The following is a 15,752-nucleotide window of genomic DNA, read 5'->3' on the forward strand; positions in this document are numbered from 1 at the left end:
GCGTCACCAGAGATTTTATGTCATGGGTGCAGCCCAGTAGAAGTGAGGTGAACTTGGCCGAGAGAAATCTGGCCCTGGCTTGGGGGTTCAGTGGGGCTGCAGTTGAGCCTCCCTACAGATCTGCTCCAAAACCTGGTCCTTGTGTCAGAAGCAAAGTTCATATGTCAGTAATCTCCTCACTGTCACAGCCACGAAGAACAGCAGAGACCCCTGAGCCCCATGGAATACAGAAATGGGACTGAAGCCCAACAGGACTCCCTCCCACAGATGCACTGAGAGGGATCTTTCTCTTGCAAGTGTTGTGCTAGAGTACAGGAGGATTGACAGGATTGGCAGGGTTGACAAGGAGCACAAATGTGCTATGGGAGCAGGAATGCACGTGCCTAGAAGTTGCAGGTTTAGTTCCACCTTTCATGACAGTGGACTGGAGAAAGGGTTTGACAATTCTTCACATAGAGGAAGAGCCCTTTGTAGAGGGACATAAAGTCATCATAGGCATTGAATGTGTTATGAATGCAATTATGTAGAAATCAAAATTTTAGCTGACTAAAAATGAAAGCTCTGCTTTTATCCTCCTACTAAAATCTTGATTTAATGGCCAAAGACACAAATATCTACTGTACACAAAGACACAATAGCTATTGTAATGTTACTATAATGACATGTCAAATATACAGTGTATTTTATCTCCCAGCTGCTTTACAAAAATATGTGGGCAATACCATCCATCCATGGATGGAAGAAATAAGGAGCACTGGCATGCTTTCAAGAGCAGAGGCACCCACTCATGGAGCAAAGCAGAGCCTATGAATATCAAACAATGTGGCATAGCTCAGACATTTCTTTGATGCTGCAGGGCTCTGGCCTTCCTTGCAGTTCTGGAGCTGAATTCCCACTGGTACCTTTGAAAAAATAAAGCACATGTTAAGGCAAAAGCCCTGATATCTTGTAACTTACATCTCAGAATGAAAGCAATTCCATAATTCTGCTGGGTTAAAAGGACAAGAAAAAAAAATTTAAGACATAGTGATGATTGCTTTGGAAGCATTAATGAACTACTTCGGCACATGATATCATAGGTAAAATGTCATATGCAGGCCAGCTGTGGCCAGAACCACAGCAAAAATTATTCCATATTTTTCTGTCAAATTCACAAAAGGGAGAGTGGGCATAAAAACAAACAGTGGAGAAGTAAATGGGTAGAGAAAGAAATTAAGCTCTTTAATATAAGCATTTTTATCAAGGGATATTGAACCATTCACTTTCCACCACAGCCACACAAGGACTGATGACAATAGAATATTGAGCAATTACATGAAATGTACCCTCTCTTTAGAGTATATTTAGTTACCAAGCAGTTTAGTATCCACAAAAGGAACTGAAAAGACCACAAATACTGAGTAGTTTTCCACTTGAAAATAGTGAACCTGGGTACATCAAAACACCATTAATTCTTCCTGGCTGGGACAGTACTTCCCACTGGAAAGGCTGGAGAAGAATTACACCAGACTTGGGACAAAGTTATAAGAGGTTTAAAGAAGACATTGTTACAATGTGAAATGACACCCAGAATTGTTGCCAGGCCATTAAGGTTGTCCCCAGACTGCTTTTGTCTCAAGTCATACATCTCTCTCCCATACCGTCCCCAGGCATAACTAAGGGACTAAACTGATCCAAGGGCTCGAAAGAACCTTTCCCAATGGACTCTTCACAAGCAGTCATCCTTTTGCAAGAGGTTGTTGGCATAGCCTCAAGCCAGATGTGTTCGCTGTCCAGGAACATGCCTGAACACCTTCAGTTTTGTGGTGTGGATACAGCCTCATAGAGAAACAAAGCAGTTCTCCTCTCCTGATATGGGCTTCCTTTGGGGTCAAAGGAGAGAAGCTGACACATACGACTAATCTCACCAAAATACACACATTGCCAGGAGATGGATTACAACCTAGAAATACCCATACAGGTGTCTAAACATTGGTGATGTGGCCCACTCCTTGCTCCTTGAGGAGGAGGTTGAAGCCATGAATATTATCACACCAAACAGATGTCTCAGGAATTGGTGTGAGGGAGAGGACTTTGAGATGTTTAGTCTTTAGGAACCACTCAGAAAGAGCACAGTTCTCAGGGGAGTTTACACCTGACTGCCTGGAGCACTGACTTTCTGCAACCAAGACTACAAAAATAGATGAAGGAAAACATCCATCTAGGAGGCAAGTGTTTTGTTATGGCTGGGAGAGATTTATGCTGTCTCCACTGTCGGTGTTAAAAAATAACAGGTGAAAAACAATGTAAACAACAAGGCTGTGGTCTGGAATAAGGCTATACTAAAGAATAAGATAAAAGACACAAGAACAAAAGAATGAAAGAACGAATGAAAGAAGGAATGAAAGAAGGAATGAAAGAACAAACGGAAGAAATTGAATGAACAAACTTCTGTGGGTGAGAGAATTGATCAGGTTGGCTATATTGAACTGTTTTAGGAAATATCATGAAATCAGAAGGAAGCAATGAAGCTGTTTGTGGAGTAATGCAGAAAACCTGAGTAATGAGGTGAAGAACTAGAACTACTGAAGCAGGATGTGACAACATCAAATACAGAGTAGGGAAAGCACAATAGAATAGTTCTCAAGATGAAAAAGGATTTGTAAAAAGCTTTTGCTGAGGTTATGTAATGAGTTATGTAGGACTAAAGAATTTATCTTGAACGTGAACAGAAACATTTTTAATATTATTAGTGAAAGAAATACTGCTTTGAACTGTATGATCATGTCAACAGTTGAACTCTGCCGGAGCTAGGGGAAAAAAAAATAATACTGTTACAATGGCAGGAAACAAGGTATTTTTGGCCCTCATGGTAGTAGAGTTCTTCCTCAAACAATCAATGCGCAGATAAGAAGGGTTGCTATTTCAGATTTGAATTAAAGTGTACATACAACATTTCAAAAGATCTGGTGACAGAAAAAAAGAAAGAAAAAAAATGTATTGAATGCTGAAAGACATTAAATTATCTTTATATACAAAGAGCAATGAAAGGAGATATTTAAGCTGAAAAAATTACGCATTAATTCTAATACAAATGAATATACAATAGTAAAAAATAAATCTGGAATGGAAATTAGGAACAAATTCCTCACCAAATGATTGAATTTCTGAAATAGTCTTCTAGTTGGAATATTGTAGATGAAAAATAGAAGTAGTGCCATTGGTAGCCATCTTTCAATGTAAAATGTCAGAAGCCAATCAATTCTTAGCCACTTGTTAGTTCTTCCAAGTACGAGTTTTCTGTTTTTATGACTTGAAGCACTAAAATTCGCTTACTTGTTCGGAAATGGATGAGGCATATTTTGCCAAAATACCAATAAATTTTACTGCAAGCAAAAGAATTGAATGTATCCTGCCAATTTACTAATGGAATGTAATTATTATTATCTGCACATTAATAACTGAGATTAGAGTGCTGCACTGCACTTTGTATTACTCTATCACTCAGCAGTTCACACCCATCAAAATGTTGGACACAATTTTCAGGAGGACTTAAAGGGAAAGATGCCCTCAAAAATGATGGGTCACAGAGAGGATGTCACGCAAGGAGTGAGGCAGCTCCAATTATCCAGCTTGTCATGATTTCAGGATGATTAGGTAAAACACAGGTTATCTTTGATGATATTTTGACAACAGACATGTCTGCTTTATGTTAGTTATGCCAGTAAAAGCTGCAGAGATGTGACAGCAAAATTATTCTGTTAGGTTTGGCAGAAGCATGCCAATGGTGAGAGGAATTAAATGGTGCCTGCTGTCCAACAGCCTTTTGGTCCTCATTCTGTGTCTCCTTTCTTTGATGATTACATTGTTCTGGATTATGGCTGCATAAAAATTTAGCCTGTCCTTGGCTCCACAGTAGGTGCTCTGGGCATGAACTTGCATAATGCCTACATACTGACCTTGAATCAGGTGAGAGAGCTTTCATTTAAAGACAGTTGTGTTATCTCATAGAATAACCAATAACAAACAAACAAATGAACAGAAAACAACAAGTTGTATTGGGTTAAATTGTATGCAATATTGAGCAATTCTACAAGCTATTACTTTAACAAATGTTAAGTCTTTTTTTTTTTCCCCTCCTATATACTAGCACATTTGAAAGATACCAGAGTGTCTTAATTTGCCTTCTTTCACAATAAGGTTTTCACTCCCGTACTGATCAACCACTACTTCCCATAAAGTGCAAGCCTAGTTGCTCAGCATGTGAGATGAATACAAGTATAAGCAATGGAAAAGATTTCTAGACTGCACAGTGTGCATTCTTACACACAAAGCTAATGTGACAGAAATATGACAGATAAGTAAACTGATTACCAGCAGTAATATAATTGGCCGGTGCTGGTATACCAGAGAGCTATGTAAAATTTAGTATTCTGTGTGACTGTAAAAAAATGTTACAGCAAATAAAGAAACTAATAAGTTCCTCTGTTTCATTCCTGTATCCGGTCCGTGAGGAAACCAATATTTGAAGAGATGATGTCCTTTTATATCTGTTGTCTGTTATGCAGGATATTGGTTAATGTATACTTTAATTATACTTTCAAAACAAAATAGTAACTGCAGATCATTGATAAACTTCAGTAACTAGATGCAAGACACAACCTCAACAGGACAACTGCCATTTCCTAAGTTTTAAGGTAGGTTATTAAAATGAGTTATTCAATATGTATCATAGAATTATTAAGGTTGGAAAAGACCTCCAAGATCATCTGGTCCAACTATCCCCCTACCACCAATATCACCCACTAAACCATGTCCCTAAGCACAATGTATAAAGCTGCACAGAACAGCAGGTTCTGGCTTATTACTCCATGATAAAAGGAAAAATATATATATATGAATCCTAGTTCTAATGGGAGATTATTTTACTCCAAACTTTGTCAAGACAACTGCCAATAAAAATGTAAATGTCTGGAAAGTCATCTCATGGTGCCTCCAGATTGTAGGCACAAGATCAGGAATTTTTCCTAGCATCACACTTGAAACATGCTGTCCAGCATGATCAGCTGCACATGTGGAGGCAGAATTTGTAGAAACACTTACTGTGGGAGAAAATGAAAGTAAGATTCAGACCCAAAAAGTTAAAACTCTAGTCATCCAGTGATCCAGTCATCCAGTCATGGTTACTGCCAAGGGCTGATTGGTATTCCTCTACTGCATAAATTAGTATATTTGCACACTGCCTGACATTTGATCATACACTTACTATAGCAGCTATCCATGTAATGACTCCACATTAAAGGGAAAACAGTCATTCAATTTTAGATTTGAAAAACAACTTTATATTTTCCATCAGTATAATTTCTGTTTTTCTACTTCTAGTGAAGTATCCTCAAGGATTTCACTTATCAAAATTGCTTATAACATCATGGAAATGTCTTTTTAGCAGAATAACATAACATTTGAATAAGAAAATAAATAAGATAGATTTTCATAAGAAGCTTATTTTGATGCTAAAAGGGAAAGATGGAACCTTCATTCCTGAGCAGGACCTCTGACAGGATTTCAGTGCTGATATTTTAAGGGGAGCTCATTTTCAGAAAGCTCATTTTACAGCAAGTGTTGAATGTTAGCTCCTGGAATATTAAATCTGTTGAAGCTACTTCAAAGTGGATATACAAACTTAAATCTGGAGCTTTTCAAACAGTTCAGTCTTATGCCCAGTGAACTGAGTACAATGTATGCTTAACTCATCTCGCATGAATGCTTGCATTAAAACTTGGGATGCTTGGCAAAGTCTTTTTAAAACTAATATTCATTCATAAGAAGTTTCTATTCAGATACACTATGAGAAAAGTATATGCACCATTGGCAAGGCACAAACAAAAATGAGATAAGTCTTGTAGCCTATATGTTCAAAAAGAAAGGTTTTGTTTGAGGGATTTCTCATGTCATTCACGTTCACCTAATCTAGTAAAGCATTTCAAGTTGCACCCCTCACCCATTTTCCTCTCAACATTAACTTCTGTAGATTTATGTTGCACTACAACAACCTAAGGAATACTGAAAAGGTTTTCAATGGGACTAGAGAAACTATCAGTAGACAGATATATTTCACAATATTGTCATTTAAAAATGAGCACACCAAAAAATGAGGAAGTCTCATAGCAATTACAGTATCTGCAGTTGTGAGCAGAAACGTCAGGGAAAATAGGCATTTGGCAGTATGACACTGAATGGCATTATCAGAATGATGAGTGTTTCCATTATTTAGTTTTGTAATGAAGGCTAATGGTCCTGCCTCTGCTGTCACTGTATGCCAGAGTAGTTTAAAAACAAATAGTGGGTATGCCATTAAAGGCGTACAAACTGCAATTGAATATTCAAAAATAAAAGTCACATTAGTGAGATTCTTGTTAATCACAAAATGAGCCATGTGAGAAATGTTAGCAGTGTAGAACATCTGATTTTCCACGCCATTTGAAATGCATGGGCTGGAATTGTTCTTAATCATGCAGAACGCTGAGGGTAATAATTTCCTGTACCAAGACCATTATTAAAAAAAAAAAAATGTTGTGCCTTACTTGCAGTATATGTCTGCAGACCTTAAGCAAAGTGGGAATAATGATAGGCACTAACAGCAAATAATCTTGATTCCTAAATCAAGGCATTTCCAAAAGCAGAAGAGTGACTGGATACATTAGATATGTTTGTCCTGCACCCCTCTATGGCGTGGCTATGTGATAGCCAGTAGTTACCTGTATATAAATATTTTGTATGAATAGACTTGACTTCTGGATAGGTAATGGAGTCTTGCAACAGTCATTAAGACATCAAGAAATTGCTTTTCTAAATACAGATCTACCAAGTTTCATTGAAACTGAGGATCCGTGACAAGGAGTTAAAAAAAAAAAAAAAAAAAAAGATTAACGTGGATGGTATCCTTTGCCTTGCAAGAGAAGAAACATTAGAGAGGGCTGGAGCAGGCCTTTAAAGCAAGTTTCTTCTTGCAAGACTACACACTGTTTGTCCTAGCTTTGTTTTTGTAAGCTGCACTAAGAACAGAAGATAAGGGAAAGGTCGGATCATATATTTATTTGTTCTAACAAATATTTGCACCCTAATGAATATTTGCACCAGACTATTGTACTAGTGTCTTTGCCTAATTTCTATAGCTTACACAATTTCTTCCTTTGCTTACATCTTGATTTTTACAATTTTTGCAAAGGCCAAATATCTGCTGCTTCACTGTGCTGAAGAACAATATGAAAACGTAGGGAAAATTATTCACGTACACCTAAGGAAGAGTATATATGTAAAACTACGAAGGATAACATGGCAGGACAAGGACAAGCTAGCTAAGCACACAACTTCTGAGCTTCCTCTTATATTTTTGCTTATAAAAATAAAATAATGATAAAGTCCAGCTTAGGCTATGTGCTTCTCAAGTATCCTGTTTTACATACCTAACAGAAGCCTTGGAACCAGAGGGGTAATGGTATTGTCTGCAGTACAAGGGACTGGATAGCTGGCAGATCCACCCAAAATTGTCTTCCCAGGTATCTTGGTCATGGGCACCTTTGCAAAGCAGGTGTTTGATGCCACTGTTCTAGATCAGGCCATCTGGGCAGCTAGAATGCCTGCCCTGAACTGTTCTTGGGGAAGGGCAAGGGGAATGGACCCAACCCATCTGCCTGTCACTCACTTGTTGGCTGGCCAGAAGGAAATCAGTATGTATCTTTTTTCCTCTGCTTTTCCTTGTCTCACCTATCGTGTTTTGATTTAAGCTCTCAAAGGCAGCATCCCTTTCTACCTGTATGCAGTGTGTCTAAGGAGAACTAAATTTGTCTGGAATACCTGCATACTGTTGTAATATAAATAATAATGGAAGCAATACATACATCCCTAGACCTCTGCTTTGACAGACATTTCCCCTGTACAATATTATTAGCAATACTAACTTGAAAGCTGGGTGTTCTTTGGCTCTCATTTGTTCTGAGTAACGTCTGGCAGCTTTTATATAACCTTGTGAATGCAATGTGGTGTTAACAATTAGACATGCAGAAGAATTTCCTGTAGTAGAGTATTTATAAAGCTGTCACATTGCCATGCAAAGATACCCCCTTCCAGTCAGATACTGTATCTGGCACTCAATTAGCAATTGCTAATTTGGTATGATAATGTTTTTGTTCAAAGAAGCATTTCATTTCACATAAACTGCCTACCCTTTTCCAAAATTTATGTATTTGATAGGGAAATTAGAAACATCTTAGAGGCTTATAAATTCAGTGTTCTGCATCTATGCCTGCAATGATCCTCCCTCAAAAGAAATGTGAATCCTGTAGGATTACAGGTAATGAACTTTGTAGTTGTTCACTTCTCCAACCTGTTTTTAAGGTCTGGGTTATTGCTTTTATAATTTATCTGTGCTTTCATTATCTACAACTCAAGGTTTTACTATGTATATCTCATCTCATAGATATTTGAGTTGCGTTGCTGGCTCTTTCAGAACTGTTCTTTTTTTCAAATAATAAAATGTATTTTGAAGCCAATTACTAAAGAAACCCTGAAGTAACAGCATGTCTTCGACAGCCTGTCAACCATATGCTGCCAATATCATACATTAATACTAATCCTGTGTTAGAAAACAACCATTCCCTGTATTTGACAGTGCATAACTTTAATGTTAATTGGATTTTTCATATGCATGTAAGTAATTTTCTGAAGGGCTTTAAATTGCAAACTCTTTAAACCAGGATTTATGTTTATACTTGTCTCCTGTTCTGGGCCAAGTATTTTTACAAAAAAATAATTGAACACAATGGCATTTTTCAAATGGTTCCCAGATTAGTTACCCAATTGGTTAAAATTTAATGTTCTTCTTGTAAACCTTAAGTTTTGTGCACAACTGACAATGTAATCTCAAGAACACTGAAGCAATTCTAATAGTATTGCAAATAGAGCAGTAAATTAATTGTATGCATACATATAACCTTGTAAGTACATAAGCTGAGAGAACTTTATTAGAACTCACATTTTAAGTCATTTTAGGATGAGTTGAAATGTATAATCTTTGAAATACATTGACTTATAATAAGAGAACAACAATGTTTCATTCATAGCCTCAATCCATAGTTTAGTGTCTTCTGCTGGTAGATTTTTTCAATTATCTAAAGAGAAATATGTATAAGTGAAAAGTCAAAGGCATCTTCAAAATAACTGTCAGGAATTCCACAGTAAATATACTGTGAGTAAAAATATACGCAATTAAAACATATTATTTTATAGTTACATTATCCTCTTCTTCCAAAATGATATGGATGATACACAGATATTCTTCTTGGAACAAAATCTCCACGATTATTCATCTTCACTCTTCTAGACCCAATGGAAGAAGAACTACTTTGCAAGTCAATCATTTTGAATGGACATCAAAGTGAAATCAAGAGCGAGAGTGAAATATAAGTCACCACCATCAATTCTGATCCTGTTGCAGTCAAAATCTCAAATGCAAGGTCAATGAGGGTGGAAATGAGAAGCTTCAGATGCTGAAGGTCTTGCTTTCAATAAATAAAATTCTTGGATGCATATTGGTCTCTTCCCAGTATACCTTGAATGGACTGGCATATTACATTGCTGTCACCAACAGTTCATGAAAGGATTTGGGGAATGTTGGTTTAATTTTGGAAGTGATTTTTTTCAGACTTACTAACATTAACCAGCTCTGCCAAACCCTAACATCTCAGGCAGGCTTAAGATAAACTTGTTTCTACACAACAATTCCAAAATAATCCTGAGCAAATCAGTGTCACTTGAAATAGAACAGAATGAAATTAAAACACTTCAGCAATCCTATATTTAATGAAGATATGAGTGTCTACTTGATTAAAGCACTGAATAAAAGTAAAGCTATGCTACTGCTCTGTAGCTGCCCTGCAGTGAACAGGCAAAGAGGTTTGAAAGCTTTTAGCAGCACTAAGATTTGGCTTGACACAAGTATAATACCAACCTATTCCCTTATAGGTCTGTATTCTAAAAGAGTACTCTAATGTCAGTATTTATATAGGACACCAAGACATATAAGTGCATACCACATGTAAATAACAAAGTAGACAAAAGTCATGAGGGGAAAAAAACATAGTCGCCACAGCCACTTGAGCTCTTTCCAGCCTAAATCTTCGAATTCTTTGCATTTTATCCTGAGAAAAATCATTCAGTAGTGCTGTGGGTTTTTTGTTTGTTTGTTTGTGTGTTTTTTCTTTCCAATTTCCAGGCTGGTTAATCCGATACTCTAAGTTATGACAACTTCTCAGCAGACAACAGAAATTGATTGTTAGCGGAAATTAGGATGATATTTAACATCTGATTTCTTTAAGGCACTAAGAAGACCCTGAGAGTTGCTTAGACAATGCCCAGATACCAGTATATAGAAGAAATAGAACAATGTACAGGTCTCTCCTAGTTTCTGCGCTCTGCCACTTAGCTCACACTGAGATACGTCACAGATCAAAAAAACATACTTCTGAAAGAGTCACTAAAATTAGAGAGCAATATGAGAGAGCCCTGTTTCAAAAGACCTACTAGTTAAGCAAAATAAGAAGGAATGAATCCATCAGCTCACCATAGACAGAGAGGTAAAGCAAGTTGTTACAAAGCATGATGAAAGAGATGTTTGGATGCACATCTGAAGAACTACAAAACATGGTATTCAGAATGCATGGCGTTGGGCACTCACTTCTAAGATGTGTGTTACTGTCATGTCAAAGGACACTTACTAGAGTCCAGCGTTTACCTGTTTCAGAGAGCCCTTAGCAGGGCTCTCACTGAGACAGTCTCAGAAATTTGGAAGTATTTATAGTTCAACCTTTGCCTGTTTCAGAGCCTTGCCAAGGATTTATACTATCCTGAGTATTCTTCACCAAAGGGTGAAGACGCAGAGCTTACCAAGAAGGCATCCTTGACTGGGTGGAGGAGAAGAGGACACAGCATCTCCTCAGTTTCCAATTTCTTCTTTCCCCACCAAGCTCTTCTTTTTCTCTCCCTCTAACTTCATCTTCTTCTCTTTTTTTCTCTTTCTTCTTCTCTTATTTACACCAACTCCTAACACTCTTTTATATCCTAACCTTATCTATTCCGTCCTTGGGGTGATGTTTAGCGTGATTTGGCATGACCTTATCAGAACAAGTCTGACTGTTCTCCATAGTTCCTATGTTGGATAAATAAATAAATATATATATATATATATATATATTATTTGTGGTACATACATGAGGCCTTTGTTTTCTGCACTGACAACTCCTGCAGCTCACATTTCCTCATCAACGGATGTCATGAGAGTTACCTTCATACAGGCCAGTTCTTTAAACACAGCAAAGGCAAGCAGTCTAAAACTTTGAGACAGCCATTTTAAAGCTAGCTAAATGTTTCATTCACATCAAGGGAAAACTTGTACTGTCACAACCTTCTTTATTACAGGTCCCTGTGTCTGCCTCTTCTGGCACTCTACAAGACTGTGTTTATTGTTCACTTTAAACAGCTGTCCTGTTCTAAGACTGCAGTGTGATGCTATACACAGAAGAGTTTACCAGTTTCTAAAGTGCTTTCAAATTCTTTAACATAAAAAGTCCTGGACACATACTATATTATTAATAATAGGAAGATAGAATGTTCCTTGCATAGAGAGTTTTTGTTATCTTCTTGTTGTTTTTAAATTAGCTTTCTGTTTATGTTTCTTAGGAAAATTAATATTCTTCAGCTGGATTATCATCTAATATGGGAGACTGCACTAATCAGGCAGTTTAAATATCAAAATGCAATATGGCGAGACAGATATAATTGGCATTTGTACATCTTGTGCACTAGTTTAAACTGATTGCAGAATTATGTCCAGAATTCCTACTGTAGCCAAAAGCAATTTGGTTTTCTCCTAAAAATAGATTCTTGCTGAAGACTTGTGTTGCAGACATTTTCCAAAATGGTTTCTGATTTCAGTTATTTTATTCTTGGGGCTGGAACTAGATGATCTTCAAGGTCCCTTCCAACCCAAGCCATTCAATGGTTCTGATTCTCATGGGCTCATTTTTCTAAGCCTCTCCCCACCACTCCTTACACCTGCTATTCATGGGTGATCCACTCTTTCAAACAGTGGACTCAGCACACCCTTGGTTTGTGAGAAAACTTCACAAATGCACAATTAAAAGAGTAAGTAGAAAGTGTTTATGTGTCATGAGGAGAAGATTCCTCATGATTATTTCTGTTTGATTTCCAAAGCTGATTCATTAACCAGCATTAACCATCCATAGGAAGATGTGTGTGTTACAAATCTAAGCTACTGATTCTACAGCTGAATGAAGACATTGCAACCATTTCTGCAGTTGGAGACTTTAAATACAGAATGGCAAACAGACAAATGTCTCCCTGAGGTGCTTTTAAGAAGCAGAAATCTCAATGAGCTCATCACTTATAAAACCTGAATACCTGCTTGGGGACAAACAACATGAATGGTAGAGGAATCGCACGGTTATGTCTCTCTTCGGGCTTAACATCCAACAAAACTTATCTGGTGATTGCTGCTACACAGTACATCACACACCAAAGCAAGACTAGGCAAGACGGAGGTTACATTAACACAGAGTGACATTTTGTTTCCTAATCATTCCTGTACAGGATGAGATTGCAAACTCTTCAAACAAAGTAGGTTTTACAGATTATTATTCTGTTCAGTCTTTAAACACAAACATGGCTTTTAGAAATCTTGAATGCTTCTGCAGGACCTAAGCAAGTGCATAGTGTTTTATCTGTAAAATGTAATCATTCCTGAACAGAATAACAACCACTAAACCACTGACTTTCATCAGCTCTCAAACCTTATAAATGCATTATATTACCATGCTGGAGTTTGTGTCTGATATGCCTTCTCCTGTAGGAAGAATCAGATATATTTTTCTTATTGTTTTCTCGGAAGTATTTATAAACCCTTAAACAAATAAAGCTAAAAATATACACGTGAGTCTCTCTTTTAAACAACTCACCAACAAGCTGTGACAACCTCTGTTTTAGGAGCTGGACTCAATGATAGAAGTTGGACTCAATGATCTTCATGGGTCCCTTCTGACTCAGGATAGTCCATCATTCTGTGATTCTTTGCTTTAATCTGGAACATTCCAAGTGTCCTCAAGTTTTCCTTGCAAATCAGGTTATCTTCACAAATGGGATGTATTTTAAAGGCTTGTTTTGTAAGCATCCTTCTGAACATCTTTCAAAGACTTGGAGAGAGCTTCCTCCAAGGGCCAGTTTAGCCTCGATGACGTAAATTGGTTTTGTTTTCTTTTCTTTTTAATTTCTGCTCAGCAGCACAGGGATTCTATGAGTCACTTACTCCATGAGATGTGCAGGATAGTGCAGGAAGCCTCAGTAATTGTTAAATTGAGATGTGGAGGAAGGAATCTTTTTTCTTAATAACTGGCCTTTAGAAAGGGAAGACTGTCTTCCATAGAAAACAGGCGATGGTCTTGGGCCTTCAACACATAGCCCCAGTTGCACACAGCCTGTAGGCAAGAGTAAAGAAGGAGGTTTGCACTTGCCCAACCTGCTATGCATTAAGGAAAGAAATGTGATTGCACAGAAGATATCTTTGACAACACCTTTGCTGGTGATCGGCATGGTAAAATTGCAGCCTAACTGTACAACTGGCTCTTTGCCATCTGCAACATCACTTATCTGTGAATAACACAGCAAAGCTCAGGATTCAGAGATCAGAAACCTTTCCCCCTCCTTTTCGTGTGTATGTGTGCTATACATTCTTTAGACACCTACTGGCATCTCATTACAGTAAAGGTCCAGTTAGTCATCTTTCCACTCTTCAGCCTCCCTGTGTAATACCTACCTTCCTTGGGGGCTAACGTCAGCCAAAAAAGGAGGTGTCTAATCTCCTTGCGAGATTACCATACGGGCAGCATCCGTGATGCACTGCAGGTTCCTAGGAGCAAGCAGATGATCACCAGCTCCCCAGTGATCAGATCAGCCTGCATTCATGCAGGAGCTCTGTGTAGATACATAGATGGATAGGCTATAGTCTGTAGTTATGATTAAGAGTCCTGCAAAGAGCTAAAACATACTGCGCTTTTCACAATATTGCTGTAACTTGCATGGTATTATTTCAACTTAGGTTCTGTCTACAAAGAGAATCAAGTCAGATTATTAATAAAAAAGAAAAAAATAAGAAAAAAAAAGAATACAGGGGAGAAAGCAACCTACACTAAGTGGGCACGTGAATATCACTGTGTGTATACACATGCATTTCAGGGAGTAAAAAAAAAAAAAAAAAAAAAGAAAACATTTTTTATCATAGTGTTGTTGTCTCTGTTCCACCAGCTGATTTTTTTGTGACTGTTTGGATTTCCAGAAATGTCACACAAAGATACATATATATTTTTTTAAACCAGTCGTTACTACTCTGTTATTTTTCCAACTCCATTTATGACCGTTTCAACTATCCACTCCAGCTGGAGGCCTGAGCTATCAATGACTAACAACTGCAGGAGCTGATTTTACATAAACTAGGCAAAAGTCCAGCAAGCAACTCAGAAACAGTTGTTTGGCCAGATTTCATGATCTGAAGGAGCTCACTGTGGCTCTGCTACTTGTATCTCTAGCTCTTACAGGGCTGAAGGCTGGACTGTAGTACAGGACAGATAAGCTGCGCCTTGTCTCCCTTCATCCTACTTAGAGCTAAATGGAATAAACTAGCACAGCAGGAGTAAATGAGCCATAGCAAAATTGATCTTAACCTCCACCCCCCTAATCTGGCAGCCAGGCACTAGGGCAGGAGACAAGATAATTCCCATCAGCTTCAGTGGGTTTTGTAATTCAATTTGACAAATCAAATAGATAGCTCTTATTAACATAACTAAATGAATTATTGCAAATGGGAGAGGTGGACATCGATCTGTCTTCATGTATGCATTCTTTGGAGGAGGGGAGACTGGCTTTAAATTCAAGCTACTGCTGCCTGAGGTAGGAAATCACTGTAATGAATCGGTTCCACAGTTCTGATATCCCCAAACCGCCCATTTAACACCAATATCAATAAAGATAAAAGAGAAATATGGAAGAGCACTATAGATACAGAGCTACCAATATTCATACCTGGACATTCAAGCAATTGTTCAGGGCCAGACTTTCATAAATATGAAAGCCTGCTTTGTTTTTTGCTGGTGATGGAATGGGACTTACAAAAACACGTACATGTCATTTATTTTGTTGAATACCAATAAAAGACAAGAATATCCTGACAACATTCGTCAGGAATAGCACTTTCTATGTAAACTGCTTAAATAATTCTTCACTGTACATATGGTGCAAATACATAGATAGCTTCAACAATGAAAGCCTGCAAGTCCAGCTATCTAAAAGCAGGTATATAAATTCAGAGCCTAAAGAAATATGAGTATTTCTATCATGCTATCAGGGCTGTGACACTAGAACATCCAAGTGTCAAACTTGGATATGTCATTTGAAAATGTATTTTCTTATACCTTCATATTCTCAATAGTTAGGTCTGAGAAAGCCAGTGGGTAGCTCTTGTTCTCCATCTCATTCTTTGCCTGTATTCAAAGACAAAAGTTCTCACTGGGCAAATGCCAAGCATACCTATGCTGGCTGAAACATAACACAGAAGACACTCCAGTAATGGAAACATTAAACAAAATAGTATAAGCAGAATAAAGACTGATTTAGCATGTTGTAAAGAAAGCCTTCTTGGAACCTTGTAA

General features: G+C 37.7%; 1 long non-coding RNA gene across 2 annotated transcripts in view; it reads right to left on the reverse strand.

Annotated features, from left to right (window-relative positions):
* The window catches only part of LOC121059684, a 106,775-nt gene that overhangs the window by 39,113 nt on the left and 51,910 nt on the right, over positions 1–15,752 (reverse strand). The gene's annotated exons all lie outside the window — the stretch shown is intronic.

This window comes from Cygnus olor, chromosome 1 (genome assembly GCF_009769625.2).
Source record: "Cygnus olor isolate bCygOlo1 chromosome 1, bCygOlo1.pri.v2, whole genome shotgun sequence".
In the NCBI taxonomy this organism is placed as follows: Eukaryota; Metazoa; Chordata; class Aves; order Anseriformes; family Anatidae; genus Cygnus; species Cygnus olor.